The sequence below is a fragment of the Erythrolamprus reginae genome, chromosome 6 (assembly GCF_031021105.1).
Source record: "Erythrolamprus reginae isolate rEryReg1 chromosome 6, rEryReg1.hap1, whole genome shotgun sequence".
Taxonomy (NCBI): Eukaryota; Metazoa; Chordata; class Lepidosauria; order Squamata; family Dipsadidae; genus Erythrolamprus; species Erythrolamprus reginae.
This window is the reverse complement of record NC_091955.1, coordinates 53,105,578-53,123,016: the sequence shown is the minus strand read 5'-3', so window position 1 is coordinate 53,123,016 and position 17,439 is coordinate 53,105,578. Positions and strand designations below refer to the sequence as shown.

Here is a 17,439-nt window from a genome sequence, read left to right as displayed (position 1 = left end):
AGAGCTCCCTGCTCTTTCTCTCTGTCTATTCCCTGTTAGCTGTGTGCTGTTGCTGTTCATGGAAGTATACTTTGAAGAAGCTGTAATGCTGTAAAAGTTGGTTCCTGTGAGTTATTGAACTAAGGTAGTTGAAGCAAGTTTATTGTATGTATAGTATAGTTGTAACTAGTTTATTGTATGTATAGTATAGACAGTAGTAGTAGTAGTATAAAGAAGTAAATATATTTTCCCACAACTTCCTACTGCTGCTGTGTTTTATTGAAGACTTCAACTCCATTTCTACTGGTCTGTGGCTGGCTGGCTGGTTGGGTTGGTGGGCTGGCTGGACTGGTTTGCTGCTTGGGCACAAACAGGCTAGTTTCTGCAAATGCAAACTTTGATAGAGAGGTCGACTGTAGACAGTCTAAGGTTAAAGATGTACATCATCTTCGTCTTCTGAATCTAACAATTCTAAAGTCTTACATGGAACATTCACAACACCCTCCAAGGCAGTTCACCCCCCAGGTGACCTGGATTCGTGATTCCCCTGCAGAGCACAGGGAACTCCGTGTCACTGAAGTGCTCAGCCGTGCCCCTCAGCAGGATTGACCTAAAACAATTGGGCAATTTCTGCAGCCGAAGTATACTTGCAGCACACAGGGTTAAAGTGGCACATAAACCTGACCAAACACTGAAGAAGAGAGTAATGAACCCAAAAGAAACTCTACCAAAAAAGGAAACTTCCTCAATAATTTACTGTATAAAATTGTGCAAGCCACTATGTAGGAGAAATGGCTAAACAATTAAAAAACAGGGTGCATAAACATAAACTAGCGGTCCGACGCCAAGAACAGCACTCCCAGATTTGGACACATATGGAGGAGCAGGGCCATAAATTTAACTTCCAGGAGACCATCTCCTGAAAGAAGCTGTTTTTCAAATAAAAACTCACTTAATAGACACATTGACATACCACCGGCATATCAGGCATTAAGACATCAGCAAAGGCCTAGGGGGGGGTGGATCATTAGGTTAGATGGAGATTGGGAAAACCCCCCCCCCCATAGGCCTAGAGAATGGCATAATTAAGGTGTGGCAAACTTAAACTGCAAAAGAGCATGCTGGAAGAGCACAGATGGGGGAGGTGCAGAACAATGCAGACTTAATACACGATCATGGGCAAAATGAGGAGAAGGGAGGAATAACAACAAGGGGGAGAAAGTAGTTATACATACACACAAAGTAATGCCTCATAACCCTACTGCGGAGATAAAGAGGCAATACGCAAAAGATAAAAAGCAACAGCAATTCCACCTGTTTACGTGACTAAGCTAGCAACAACAAAGCTAATTACAGGAGGGAGGGAAGGGTATGGGCCTGTGATGTGGGCAATGAGCAAATTGAGCAGCATTATATAAGATCAACTATGTATTCAATGGGGATTTTAATACTCTGACGACGTTAGTAGAGGACTAACAAAAACTTAGTAATTTTAGTAGTTTTTAATACATTTTAAAAGTTGTGATGGCTGTTGCATCTTCATATATATTTTTTCGTAGATTTTCATGGGTGCAGGTATGAAGGTCTTGGCATATTCGGGTTTCTTCCCATGTAGGATTTAAAGATTTCCGGCGACGTTTCGATGAGGTCCCACTCGTCATCTTCAGGCTGGTGCTTCTGTCCTTGCCCTAGAACAAGGACAGAAGTACAAACAGAAGATGACGAGTGGGACCTCGTCAAAACATCTCTAAATCCTACATGGGAAGAAACCCAAATATGCCAAGACCTTCATGTTTTTGCTGAATTTTTAAAATTAAGGAATATAATTTTATTATATGTATGTGTGTGTGTGTATGACCATGTTCTTAAGTAGAAAAGTTTGTAAGTAGAAGCAATTTTTCCCATAGGAATCAATGTAAAAGCAACTAATGTGTGCAAACCCATTAGGAAAGAATTAAAAGCTCAGAATTGGGGTGGGAGGAGGAGGAAGAAGAAGAGGAAGACAGTTGCTGCCGAGGGAAGAAGATGAGGTGAGGGGACTCAAAAAAATCCAAAACTTTAAGGCTTAAAAAAAAAGAGGGACTCTAAGGTGGCAAGGAGGAGCACGCGCCTCCCATACACCTGTCATGAGGCTGCCTCCCATACACTGTGCCAGAGAGAGAAACCCAGAGGGAATGGCAGGAAACTGGCCGGGTCTTCATGTTGCTCTCAAATTTCTTGGGAAAATTTTCCAGGCTCGGGTTCTTAAGTAGAAAATGGTTCTTAAGAAGAGGCAAAAAAATCTTGAAGACCCGGTTCTTATCTAGAACAGTTCTTAAGTACTTTTTAACTCAGGCATTTGATATACCTGGTTCATTTTGAAAAGCTAATAATGCAGTCCTAAACTGATCAATCGACCACTAAAATTCCATTGGGATCTATGGATACTAGAGGTAGCCCTTGACTTACAATCACAGCAGAGCTCAACATTTCCATGGATAAGCAAAGCAGTTGTTGAATGAATTGTGCCTCATTTTATAAACTTTTTTTGCTACAGTTGTTCAGCAAAGCACTATGCTGTTAATTGAATCATGTGGTTGTTAATTGAATTTAGCTTCGCCCATTGATTTTGCTTGTCTTGGAAGGTTACAGATGGTGATTATATTATTCCAGGCCAGTGAAACTATCATAAATAAGTGCCAGTTGCCAAGTGTCCAAATTTTGATGACATCACCATGGGGAGGCTATGATGGTCATAAGTGTAAATCTCAGCCATAGGTCCTTTTTTCAGTGCTGTTGTAACTTTGAATTATCATTAAATGAATTGTTGTAAGTTGAGGACTGCCAGCATGTCAAAAAATTATGCATAAGGTTACATGTTTCAAGTCTATCTAGTTTTTTTTATTTTAGAATTTAATAAAATGATACCATAGACAACTTGACAAAATTTCATAAATTACTATAATTTGCTCTTTCAGTAATTTTCCTATGACGTTATAACTATTTACTAGTCTGCCAATTTGCTTTTCAAAAGTTATAATGATATTTTTGCTCCCACAGTACCTGTCTAGACTCTGGATCATCTGTGTTTTGCTGGCTGCCAAGCAAGTAGATTTTCATCATTAGCACCTCAGCAGCTACACAAAATCCCAAAGACTTGACTTGGACCAGTGTGCACTCTTCCGAAAACAAGTCCATTCTTGTCACAAAATTATACCGAATATGTCATTCACCTAATCATGTACAGATGTTAATAATCAAACTAGCTCTCTTTCAGACTTTGAAATCTGCTTTCTGTATATCTTTTTTATGAGGCCACTATAGAACTAAGTAGCAACATCTGAAAATTAATATTTTGTGGGCATTTAGAGAAATATTTCCATCAACCAACTTCAAAATTACAATGTGTTGAACCGAAGTAAAGTGAGAATTCCACACACAGTAGGCACATTCAGCAACAAAATATTATATTCATGGTAATGGGACCCATGCAGAATTCTTTACAGTCATTAAAACCTAGAATGCAACAAATAAATTTCACTAAATAAAGCCAGAAGGCTTACTCTAAGATGAAGAACTATTATTTAGTTAGGAAGAGGAAGCTAGACAAGAAAACAAATGTTCTTGCATTTTCTAAATGGACTATTACATTTGTTCACTAGCTACTGAAGACTTCCCTGTATCCCTAAGGAGCTATTACCTTTATCTGCTTTGCCACCTGCCAGTTGGTGGTGTTTTCTCTAGCAAGAAACGTTTTGCTGTTGTATCTTTGTAAACATTTGGCATTAGCAAAGTCATCTGTAAATATTTGATTATCACCATATTAACTATTTCCATAATACAAATGGCTAACATTTGCATTTGTGAGTTTGTTTGTTAATAAATGTTAAGAATATGTTAAAAACAAAATACAAATAAGGTACTAATAATAATTAAAATTTTAAAATTAAAATATTTAAATAGACACATAACAGCAATGCATCCAACTTCCAGGCATTTCTCATTCATTTGTTTCAAAGATGAAGGTTAGGATACATTTTTCTTCTACCTCAGGGGAATAACTGAAGAGGTACTGTATATTGTAGCCAAAATAATATCTTATGCTATTTTAAAATCTTTATTATTTCAGAAGCTTTTATGGAGACAATCAATCTCAAATCCATATTGGCATTGCCGCAATATAAATAGTCTGAGGTTATTGTTATATTTAGGATACCTTTAAAAATGCATTTCAGTTAAAATAAAGCTTCTGCTATATAGATGTACTATTTACATAGCACATATGTATTGTGTATTTACACATGTACCATTTAGTAATATCACAATAAAAAACCATAAGCTTTAGTCAGAGCTCAAGTCCTGATATCCTTAAAAAAAAATAAAAAATAGGAACATTGATTTACAGCTTACGACCAATCAACCATTATTGTCACACAACAGCTTTTGTCTTGATTTTACATATATTCTTGTTTTATGTTATTTACATTTTTATTTTAAATTATGTCAAGCAGCCCAGTCCAAATTTGGGATAGAGGTGGCGATCATGAGGAGGAGGCAAGAGGACGCGTCGGAGTGTTGAAAGCCCGAGACCAAAAGGGAAAGGCAAGTGAAAGTTACTTTAAAGATCCCGGGATCTCAGACGGAGAAATTACTTTGCAAGTGATCTTAATACTACTTTAAATTGCTGCAGAAGGTACAGAAGATACAGTTTTGTTCAGATTTGCTTAAATTTAAAAACCAAAGACTCCAACAATGTGGTATTTTGAAGAAATACTTCTCTGAGAGAAAGAGGAAGTGACTTAACAGAAAGCAAGAAAGTGGACATTTAAGTGAGAGAAGTAATAATTTGTAATTTGTAAGACGTGAGGAATACGATCCTTACTTTTATTTTTATAAATTCAACTCAAAACGTTTTAATTTCCATTAACTACTATTGATATTGCCATATATCTAAAACATTACTCTATACCTCAGATCTTTATAAATCTTAAGAGATAGTAAAGAGGATATTTGACACCTGTCAGATTTTAAAGAAAGAAATAACTGCAAGAGTTATCAGCCCACATGCAGATTTAACTATTATTATATAACGGATTGCCTATTTATACAGATACTTAGATACTTACTATTGTACATTTTAACCTTAACTGTAAACTATACTGTTAACTATACCATAAATAGCTAAGAATTTAAATATTATTATTACCATTATAATTAATTCAATTTAATTTAAGTTAATATAATATTATAATTTAATTTAATATTAATATAGTATTGATATAGTATTGATTTTACAGATTTATAGTATTTATAGTATTTATAGTATTGATATAGCATTGATTTTACAGATTTATACCTTGAGTTTCTTTCTTTTTTTCTTTTTTATATATACTCTCTAGAAATTTATTTTTCTGTTCTTCCTCCTCTTCCTTCTTTCTTTAATATTTATTTTTTTATCTTCTATGGAGGCTAACACACTCGAAAAAAAGCAATATACATTCTACTCAACAACACATGGATCTTATTCAAGGATAGACATGGTCTGGACAAGTAGTGAAATGCTACAAGATATTGAAACAGTTTAAATAGATCCAAATATTTGGGCAGATCATAACCCATTAGTTGTAATCTGGAAATGGACTAAAAACAATAATAAAAGGTGGAAATTAAATCCACACATATTACTAGAAGAAGAATATACTGAAAGAATTACAAAAGAGATTGAACTCTTTTTGGAAGAAAATCAGAAACAACCAACAACTACCCAAAACCTGTGGAACACTCTCAAAGCCTACATAAGAGGTATTACCATAGCATATAACATAGGAAGGAATAAAAAGAGAAGACAGAAATACAACATGTTAATAGAGAATATTAAAAAATTATAAAAACAACACCAGGAATCACCAGAAAAAAAGGAAATATATGAATCTCTAATGGGCTATAAACATGAGCTAAACCTACTAGATCAACAAGAGTATAGCCAGAATATTAAACTTGCCAGGCAAACGTTCTTTGAAAATGCAAATAAACCGGGCAGATGGCTGGCATATAAAATTAAAATTAAAAGGGAAATAGAATGATACATCAATTAATTGATGCAGAAGGGAGATTACAACATAATGAACAAAATTTAAAAGAAATTATCTTAGAATATTATGAGAAATTATATACACAAGAGGAACTCGATACAACTAAAATAGATAAATACTTGCAACAAAGTAATGTGATGGAAATAAATGAAGAAGATAGGGAAATGTTAAATAGAGAGATCACTCCAATAGAGCTTCAAAATGCAATTAAAAAAACAGAAAGGTAACAAATCGCCAGGTCCGGATGGCTACCCGGGGGAATATTATAAGTGCTTTGGAAAGACCTTAGAACAACTACAATTAGAAATTTATAACGAAGCATTGTTGAAAGCTAAAATACCTGAAACATGGAAAGAGACATGATACCGAAAGAAGGTGCCAATACAAACCAGGTCAGCGACTATAGACTAATTGTTCTCTTAAACACAGATTACAAAATTTTCACCTCAATACTAGCAGAAAGATTTTTTAAAAGACTAAACAAAACTATACATATAGATCAGAATGGTTTTCTATCAATGAGAAAAATTAGGAATAATACAAGAATTTTATTAGACATAATTGAATACTACGAAGCACACCCGGAAAAACAAATAGCATTGATCTTTTTGGACACGCAGAAAGCCTTCGACAATGTGAATTGGCAATATATGAAAAGAGTAATGCAGCAAAAAGGAACGGTCCCAATTTTTAACAATTTGTCCTGCATCCCATGGTATTTTTAAAAAGTCCCTAGTTTTGGAAAGAATGCACGACAAGCTAGGCAATGGCTGGAGAACAGAAAGGGAACACTGTTCCCTCTAAGGTGTGCGGCCGCATGGCTGTGCATGCAACAACAAACTGCCACTCCTTTCCTCTCTCTTTCACTTCCTACATAGGTGCAGAAGCAAAATTGTGACAGCCCCGCTAGCACTCACAAGCTGCTGTGGCGAGTCCAATTTAGCACTCCAACTAGCAGCCCACCCTTGCTTTTACTCTACAACTTTAGTCCTTTCTCTGCTAAAACCGAACCTGTGATGCTGCAGTGCTTAGAGTTCAGTATTGCTGGCTTACTCTGCCCACAGCCAGGAGTTTGATCCTGACCAGCTCAAGGTTGATTCAGCCTTCTATTCTTCCAAGGTTGGTAAAATTAGGACCCAGATTGTTGGGGATAATATGCTGACATTTGTAAACTTCTCAGAGAGTGCTGTAAAGCTCTATGGAATGTTATATAACTTTACTGCTTTACTGCTTTACTATTGTTTAGAAAAAGGTTTTCTCATGCTTTTCTAATACGATTCCAGATTAGGGTAAATGGTTCAAATGATTTATTTTTCTGAGGGCTAAAACTCAAATTTACAAGGAATTTATTTGCATTTTTAAAATGGTTATTAGGTTTTAAAACAAGAACGAAATATTTCACCCCATGTCTGCAAGCTGTTTCCCCCCATTAAGACACTTCTATTTTGAGATTTACAGTTTCCCAAACTTTTACTCCAGAATTGTAATTAATGTGAGATCATTAATGGTGATGTGGTTTCCTTGTGTTTAATGGCACTAAATCAAAGATTAACAACCTCAGCTGTAAAGACAAAATGTATATAGTGTCTTTTTCAATGCTATAATCCTAAATGGTTTGAACATTTCAGTTTAAAAATGTATACAGAGTTGTATTCAAAGTCTGAGAAAACATCTCTTCCTTCTGTATTATCTTTTATTTAAATTGTTCTAAAGAGAGGAAGCATGATATGGGCATCAGATCTATTGCTTTTAATAAGCAGTTTTAGAAGTTGGCCTTCAAAACAGCATTCAGATTATATTTGTCAACTGGAGTCATAAATACACAATTTATAGCACATACTAGCAGCCATAGCAGAATACCTTTTTTTAAAAAAAGCATAAATGCAATCAAACATTATATAGGGTTGCAGTTTCAGATGGCTTCCTAAAAACTATGAATATAATAAAGTAGAAATTGGGTTTTGAAACATAGCTATATCTATGGAAGACACAAAGACAGATGCTACAGTTTCTACTAGATGCTACTGGACAGCTGCTACAGTTTCCACATTAGTTATAAATAAAACTTGATAGTGAAAACAGTCAATCAGCATAAGGTAGTATTTTATTCCACTTGACCTGTATTTGATCGTTTTAAAAAGAAAATATTTTTTTTAAGAAATATGGACTTTCATTATATGAATTATATTAGCAATGTGTTAAAAGTTTGAACAAGGCAAATTATATCGCGTTTATAAAAATCCCATCTACATATCTTAACTAGTAAAAGCACAAGATACATAAGAATCATTATAACACCACAGCTGGAATATTGCATCCAGTTTTGGTCAACATATTGCAAAAAAGATATCGAGACTTTGGAAGAAGTGCAGAGAAGAGCAATTAGATTAGATTAGATTAGATTTATTGGATTTATATGCCGCCCCTCTCCGCAGACTCGGGGCGGCTCACAACAATAGTAAAAAACAGTACATAGTGACAAATCCAATGCCCACCACTCCAATTACAATTTTAAGTTGAGAAGTTCATAAAACAATCCCAATATATATAAAAAACAAGCACACAATCAATCAGACAGCAAACAACATGGGCAAGGGGGAGATGTTTAGTTCCCCCATGCCTGACAGCAGAGGTGGGTTTTAAGGAGTTTACGAAAGGCAAGGAGGGTTGGGGCAATCCTAATCTCAGGGGGGAGCTGGTTCCAGAGGGTCGGAGCCACCACAGAGAAGGCTCTTCCCCTGGGTCCTGCCAGACGACATTGTTTAGTCGACGGGACCTGAAGAAGGCCGACTTCCAGAAATAGAGATATTTGAAATCATTTTATTTTAGCTTTATAATTTGTAAGATGCCCAGAATTTTCTGGAGTAGGTAGCTATAATAAATGTAATGAAATAAATACCCAGCAATTTATATAAAATGTATAACTACATCCATGGGGGAGGGATTTTTCCTGGAATTTGGAGACACAAAAGAATTATCCTAAAAGAATTTAGAGGCAAAATTATGCATCAAGTTCAATGTCAAATACTGTATCTAATTTCAACATAACTGGTTTATCTAATCCTATGCTTTCACAACCAACAAATATTAAAGCTGGTTTTATACTTACAGTCTTGAAATTAAAATAAGGCCTTTCTGTCGCCTTAAGTGAGTTCTATTACAGTGTAATGATATGCATGTTAGCCTCCTACTCTATTCCTTGTTGACTATTGTACTGGCTTCAGAGGATTTTAAAAAGACTTTTCAGTTTTCTGTCAGCTCTTTAGTTATTCACACCACTGAAGCTTTCTCTTAATGAGGATAATCATAGTTTTCTTTGTAATACATCTGTACATTATATTTTCTCTCATCATATCTTTAAAATTTTATTTAAAACCTGGTAATTGTAGTGTTTTTTCTCCACAATGACCGCTAAATCAATTCAGGTTCATAATAATTTTGGAGGAAAATTATGGCCACTGATTGGTGTTTCAAAGCAGTGTCCGTGTCGGGGTGAGTTTTACTTACCTTTCCCACCAGTTCACATCACGACGGAAGTGCATGTTTTGCATGTGCGCATCACTTCCTGAAAATGACCCTCTGAGCATGCGCAGTACTATTAAAAAACCCAAGATGGCGGCACCTATGATGCTGCCAATAGAACAGGCTTGGGGGGGATGGCAGACCTGGGTCACTGCCAGTTTCAGTGACCTGGACCACCAAGTTACTACCGGTTCTATAGAGCCAGTCTGAACCAGGAGGAACCCACCTATGATCTGTATATGTATCATATTTTATTTTTCAGGCAACCCCAGGAATTACTTAATGATTCTGAACTTTCTGGTGCTAGTTTTGCCAAATTCATCTCTTATCCAGTGCATATTCAGCTTTTTTTTCTCTGAGTTCTTCCTTCTAGTCTCCATTTTAATGCACAAGGCTGTGAGGTATTCTGGTTCAGTTATTTAAGAGTACATCATGTCTGATATGGGAGATACAGTCAAGTCTGACTGTCATTCCTTGTCAAAAGAGGGGGTGCAACAGTAGAGGGGTGCTTTTATATTTCAGACTCGGTCCTGATTGGCTAGAGGGCAGTGTCTTCCCATACTTGGAGACTAGCTCCACCCAATATGGAGAATAGTGCATGAGATTTTTTTACATTCTGATAAAATATACTGCTGCCTCTTTATGCCTATATAAACTCAAAAACTGAAGTCTGGCTGATTTTAATTGTACAGTATTTAATTATGCATTGAGTGATGCCTAATTTCAGCCTACATTAACTGAGTAAAGAATAAATCAATATATGTTCCTTGATGGTATATATTGCCTCTTTCTTTCTCTTTCACACTCTCATTTTACATTTTCTCTGTCATTTTCCCCACTTAATGTCTGTTTGTTTATTTTCTAAACCACCCCACCCCAATTTTCTCTTTTAGGTCAAAGCAGTTCCGTAGGGGGCTAAAAATTAATAACCAAAGTTTGAGTTGACATTTCACATACAATGTTAAATTGAATTCAGAATTAGGTTATTGCTGCCCAATAGCAAACATTTTCAATATTCCATAAGCCATTTCTCTTAATCTCACTGGAAAAACAACAGTTTAATATTAGGTATAAGCAGTAGTGGGTTCTGAATTAGTTTTCTATGGGTTCATGTGCATGTATGTGCAAAAGCGTCCCGGGTGGGTGGGTGGGTGGAAACTCCTGCTGCCACTGCTATGGATTTTTAAAATTGGTCCGAATTGGGAGCAACCCACTGCTGGGTGCAAGGCAGCCCTTTAAGATTAAACAGTCCACCTGGTGATTTTACTTGCAGATTAAAATCTTATGCTTTTATGCTTGGCATTATATTTCTCTCATTACCTTTCTTATGTGGAAATGTTATTTCATTGTTTTAATCCATGTGCATTTATTCAGATGTTAGTAAAATATAAACAACACACACTATGGAAAGCAAATTAGTGGTTACAGCACTTGCAGGTAAAAGAAACTCAATTCAATTATTTATTTATTTATTCATTCATTCATTCATTCATTCATTCATTCATTCATTCATTCATTCATTTATTTATTTATTTATTATTTAGATTTGTATGCCGCCCCTCTCCGCAGACTCGGGGCAGCTCACAGCAAAACAAAACAATTTATTATATTTACAACTGTCTTACTTAGGCATTTGCTCAAACATCATACGTTAGGTTAGGCTTCCTTAAATTCAGAAAAGAAAGAAACATCAAACAGAAATGCAGAAAGATTTTATGCATAGGAGATCTCTTAGATTTCAATTCCCCCTTATTTTTATTTCCTGGTGCAATACATGGAAAAATCATATTGGGATGGAAATCCATTTAGTCTTTCTTTTATATGCTTCCTTTTTTTTCTGGCTACTCAAATTGATATACTTAGAATATCCTCTGATTTTGTACTTCAAAAACTGCAAAATATGTTGACCTGAGGAACAATCATTGAGTGTTCTGGTCAATTGGCTACTTGAACCTGAGTCTCCTTGGTTCAAATACAAAAGTTGAAATTACAATTATTTTATAATAATATTAGGGAGTGAGGAGTCAGTGTTTAATGTTAATTTCATTTGACCACTGCAACCTGCATATCTATCTTTTTTTAATAGTCATATACTTTTTATAGTATAAAAATATACTATAAAGTATTCTATAAAATATAGAAAGAAAGACTATCTGTCTTTCTTTCTTTCTCTCTCTCCCCACATACACACACATATCTTAATATCTTGGGAATAAATCATAGAAGTATATTGTCTTCATGTCATGCTTAGTGCTGCCTGGAATAAACTGGTTAATTAGCATTGCTATGAAGATTCTAGATTCAGTACAACTCCTCATTTGAGGACGATTCTTATTAGTATATTCCTTTCCATATTTCTCCATGAATTAATTAATGCTGTGTGACATTTCTAAAATCCTATTTCTTGATAGTAGTGATTAGTCTATCTACAAGAAGGGCAGTAGAGAAGAAGCTAGTAACTACAGGCCAGTTAGCTTAACATCAGTTATCATTAAAATGATGGAGACTCTACTGAAAAAAAGGATAAATCAGCACCTAAATACCAATAACTTATTGGACCCAAACCAGCATGGCTTTACTGAGGGCAAATCATGTCAGACTAATCTCATTGATTTTTTTGACTATGTCACAAAGGTGTTGGATGAAGGTGTGCCATGGATATTGCCTATCTGGATGTCAGGTTGGCCTGTGTCAGGCCAACCTTTGACTTCACATTTTGACTTTGGGCCTGACACTGGACTTCAGCAAAGCCTTTGATATGGTTCCACATAAAGATCTGATAGATACGTTGGTGAAGATTGGACTTAATCTCTGGATAGTTCAGTGAATTTGCAGCTGGATGAAGTGTAGATATCAGAGGGTTGTTGTTAATGGCGAATATTCTGAACAGAGCCTGGTTACAAGTGGTGTGCCACAAGAGTCTGTTCTGGGTCCTATTCTTTTTAATATCTTTGAGAGTGACATAGGGGAAGGTTTGGTAGGGAAGGTTTGCCTATTTGCCGATGACTCTAAAGTGTGCAATAGGGTTGATATTCCTGGAGGCGTCTGTAATATGGCAAATGATTTAGCTTTACTAGATAAGTGGTCAAAGCAATGGAAACTGCAGTTTAATGTTTCCAAATGTAAAATAATGCACTTGGGAAAAAGGAATCCTCAATCTGAGTACTGTATTGGCAGTTCTGTGCTAGCAAAAACTTCAGAAGAGAAGGATTTAGGGGTAGTGATTTCTGACAGTCTCAAAATGGGTGAACAGTGCAGTCAGGCAGTAGGGAAAGCAAATAGAATGCTTGGCTGCATAGTTAGAGGTATAGCAAGCAGGAAGAGGGAGATTATGATCCCACTGTATAGAGCGCTGGTGAGACCACATTTGGAATACTGTGTTCAGTTCTGGAGACCTCACCTACAAAAAGATATTGATAAAATTGAACGGGTCCAAAGATGGGCTACAAAAATGGTGGAAAGTCTTAAGCATAAAACTTATCAGGAAAGACTTGATGAACTCAATCTGTACAGTTTGGAGAACAGAAGAGAAAGGGGGGACATGATCGAAACATTTAAATAAGTTAAAGGGTTAAATAAGTTTCAGGAGAGAAGTGTTTTTAATAGGGAAGTGAACACAAGAACAAGGGGGCACAATCTGAGGTTAGTTGGGGAAAAGATTAGAAGTAACATGAGAAAATATTATTTTACTGAAAGAGTAGTAGATGCTTGGAACAAACCTCCAGAAGACATGGTTGGTAAATCCACAGTAACTGAATTTAAACATGCCTGGGATAAACATATATCCATCCTAAGATAAAATACAGGAAATTGTATAAGGGCAGACTAGATGGACCATGAGATCTTTTTATGCCGTCAATCTTCTATGTTTCTATGTTTCTAGTCATTTTGACTCATTGGTTATATGCCCTTGGAGTTGTAAGTTTGTTGTCCTCCCCACAAAGATCAATGCATTGATCCATGGGCTTTTTTAAATTGGTCCATGATCCAAATACCACTAAGCGTAAAAACCATATATTGCAATTTAAAAAAGCTTTCAAATACAATGATTGGGCAAAAGAGAATTAGCAAACGCTTAAGATATAGTCTATCAACTATGTTATTGAACATCTGAAACCAATGAAGCTTAAAAGTGCAGATATAGCTAAAAGAAAAACAGCCAATGATACTCAACAAATGAGCTGATAGTTCATTGACTGCAGAAGTGCTTCCAAACCTGAAGTCTCTAGATGTAATATAGTACTGTAGACAAGAGTTTTGATTTTTTACAGCTGTTAACTGTTGTGATTGATCAAGTCAACTGACTGGTAGTTTTTTCTTCCAAAGGCAACAGCTTTTAAAATTAGAATAATTTCAGAAGACACAGACAAGATACAAAGTTTTAAAGACAGTGGCAAGAGGATTTCTCCCATAAAGATATGAATGTTCTGTATATCTTTATTCTTCTAATTCATTTTCTGTTTAAAATGTCATTACTATTTGAGTAGGAAACCATGAAACTTTGCAGAAACATTTCTTCTAATTGGCTAGTTTCCTTTCCATTGTGGAAATATTGAATAGAATAGCTATCTGTTTTCTTCGTTCATTTAATACTTGGCTTGGCAATGGTAATATAAAAGTTCAGTATATATGTTGCAGCAATTAACATGTGTCAAATTACATTTATTACTGCCAAGAATGCTTTTGGAGTCCAAATAGAGTCTGAACATTCTATAAATATATTAAAAAGTATGTTATATAATACTAAACCTGCATATAAATCTTGATGCCTGATCTCTCTACCAATACTCAAACCATATTTGCATCAACTATTTTGGGATTCCTCCAAAAAAAAAGGTTTCTTAAAAATGTTATTTAAACTGGCTTATAATATTTGAGTTTCAGTGTAGTTTTTGGAGACTATATAACAAAGCTGAGGAGAAAGTAATACTATTTTTAAAATGATTATTAAAAATAACTAATCAAAACATTAAGCTATATTCCTAGAAAGATAGATAGAAAGATAGAAAGATAGAAAGATAGAAAGATAGAAAGATAGAAAGATAGAAAGATAGAAAGATAGAAAGATAGATAGAAAGATAGAAGGATAGAAAGATAGAAAGATAGAAAGATAGAAAGATAGAAAGATAGAAAGATAGAAAGATAGAAAGATAGAAAGATAGAAAGATAGAAAGATAGAAAGATAGAAAGATAGAAAGATAGAAAGATAGAAAGATAGAAAGATAGAAAGATAGAAAGATAAAGATAGATAGAAAGATAGATAGATACTGGGTGCGTTCCAAAAGTAATGCAATTATTTTTTTAAAGTAATTTATTGACCAGATTTGCACAAACACTCAAAATTCTTTAAAGTACTGTCCTTGGGCCTTTATACATTTTTTCCAGCAACTCTGCTATGACCGGTCCGCGCCCTGGAAGGTGTCTTCAGGGACCTCTCGCAAGGTCTTAGTTACGGCTGATTGGATCTCTTCTATGGATGAAAAATGGGTTCCTTTCAGGGCCAGGAACAAAAAGAAGTCTGCTGTGGCGACGTCAGGACTATGGGGGGGGGGCAGTGTTGGCACCTGGTGTTTGGCCAGGAACTCACGGACTCATAACGCGTTGTGACAAGGCGTGTTTTTCGTCCATAGAAGAGATCCAATCAGCCGCGACGAAGAACTTGCAAGAGGTCCCTGAAGACGCCTTCCAGGGTGCATACCGGTCATGACAGAGTCGCTGGAAAAAAATGTGTAGAGGCCCAAGGACAGTACTTTGAAGAATTTTAAATGTTTGTGCAAATCTGTTCAATAAATTACTTTTAAAAAATAATAATAATTGCATTACTTTTGAAATGCACCCTGCAGATACATTAAATATAGAGCTATAGAGAGGTGATAGATAATAAAGAGATAGATTATAGATCCAAAACATTTTTTTTCATTTAAACTTTACAATAATTTATAAGGTGATGTTTTTATGTGTTCTCGTGCTTTACATTGTTTTGTTTGAAGTCTTTATAATTGAATTATATCCTATCTATTTAAATACAACATTTTATATATATTTGATATTATATTAATATCAAATATATATTTGATATTAATGTTCAAACAGGAGCTAACAGAATTTTTTTTAATTTTAAAGAGTAGGACACAAGCATTCCAATAAAAGCTGATCCAAAAGCTATGATCAAAAGTGGCTTGCAAAAGCAACATAAACATTACTACAAAGAAACCAAATACAATCCAACTAATATAAAGATAACAGTAATGCTTATATTGTTGGTGCATTCTCATGAAGGAAAAATAATTTTACTTTTCTGAATACAGTATCTGATATCTTCTGTAACTTATAAACAGTATGCTATTTTGTTAGGAATGATCACTTGGAAAAAAGTTAAATTCCTGTCTTCAGCAAAAAGTAGATTACATCATTAGGAAACAAATCTACTTTTTTAAAAATAAAATTATACTTCTCATCTAAATGGGCTCATGAATATGAAGTTTGTTATGGTGCAGGCTACTTAATATCAAATTTAATCCAGTTAAACTAAGAACAAAAACATGTTCACATGTATTCATGCAGCAGAAATCCCAAGTCAGCTTGAACAACTTGATCTTAGTTTTCTCTGCCAATTTGTTTAGTACTACGGTAAGCTTCACCAACATTGTATTTGAAACTAAATCACTTTTGTTTTGAGAGTCATTGAAGCATAAATTATTTCCTGACAATAATTAAGTAGAGGGAGTGTAAAAGGTGTCAGCTAATGAGTAGAGCCATTTATTCCCTCTCTCTCTCCCTCACATACATATATAAGGAATTCTGCATTATAATGATAACCAATACCATTATTGTTTGAGTGAAAAAATAAGAGTTTTTTTCATAGAACCAAGAGCATAACCAGAAAGGAAACCAAGGAGGAAAGGTTGTGTTGTTTTAACATAGACGGCAATAACTTAGAGCTTTTATTGATGTTGCTACCATATATATCCATATTACTATCCTTCATTTTCTGTTGTTTTAAAATATCACATTTTCATTCTTCCCTTTCCCTAACGACTTTGGGGAGAAAAGGATAGTGTACATGGGGTTATACCAATGTATATACTATATACTCCTATAAATCATCAAGCTTGGATGGTAGCAAAGCAGATTACTGACTACAATGTGATCATTAGTGGGAGTCAAAGACACCCGAGCCTATGTAATTAAAAAAATTACCTGGATCATTTTTTAAAATTCTTTAATTGAATTCAATTTTTATTTGTTTCAATTTTTTTAAATATTATTTTGTATTATTTGTATTAATACAACATTCTTCCAAGACTACTTACAGAGTACATTTCCAGGTTTTTAGTTCTTTCTGTCGGAAAGAGAAACTTACTGGCAGAGCACTCAGCCTGTTAAAACTGAAGTAAGGCTTTCCGGAGGTCGATGGACATTAAAGCACAAGTATCCATATTAAAATGAATCAAACTTTTATTAGAAAAAGTAGAAAAAATAAGTTTAGCCTGGAGCGGCTGAAAGTGTGTCTTACATCTCTAAAAGACAAAGACCAGAATGGCTGCTAATAGCTTCTCTTCCTGCAAGGAGGAGGAAGTGAGAAAAGCAGTGTTACATCATAGAGAGGGAGGAGCTACATTAATAAACAGAGTTAACTATCTAACTAGAGGATGTTTCTTAATGTCTTTGGAGGCTGTCAAACCACAGCGTGACACTTTCTTCTTTATGTATTGAAATTATGTGTAACATTATGAACATGTTTGATCAGCGGACAGAAAAATAGTGAGTTAAAATTTCAGTACCAAACTGTACCAAAAGCATGCCTGAAATAATTTCCATTGTATTCACTAACATGGTATTGCTTAGTAGATTTCAATCTTTTCTC

The 17,439-nt window shown here is 35.0% G+C and overlaps 1 long non-coding RNA gene across 1 annotated transcript in view; it reads right to left on the bottom strand.

Moving 5' to 3' along the window:
• The window catches only part of LOC139168985 (uncharacterized), a 211,788-nt gene extending 194,590 nt beyond the window's left edge, over positions 1–17,198 (bottom strand). The window contains exon 1 of the long non-coding RNA XR_011559410.1: positions 16,886–17,198. This is a non-coding gene — a long non-coding RNA (uncharacterized lncRNA). The remainder of the gene's footprint in view (positions 1–16,885) is intronic.
• Between the last annotated feature and the right edge of the window lie 241 nt (positions 17,199–17,439).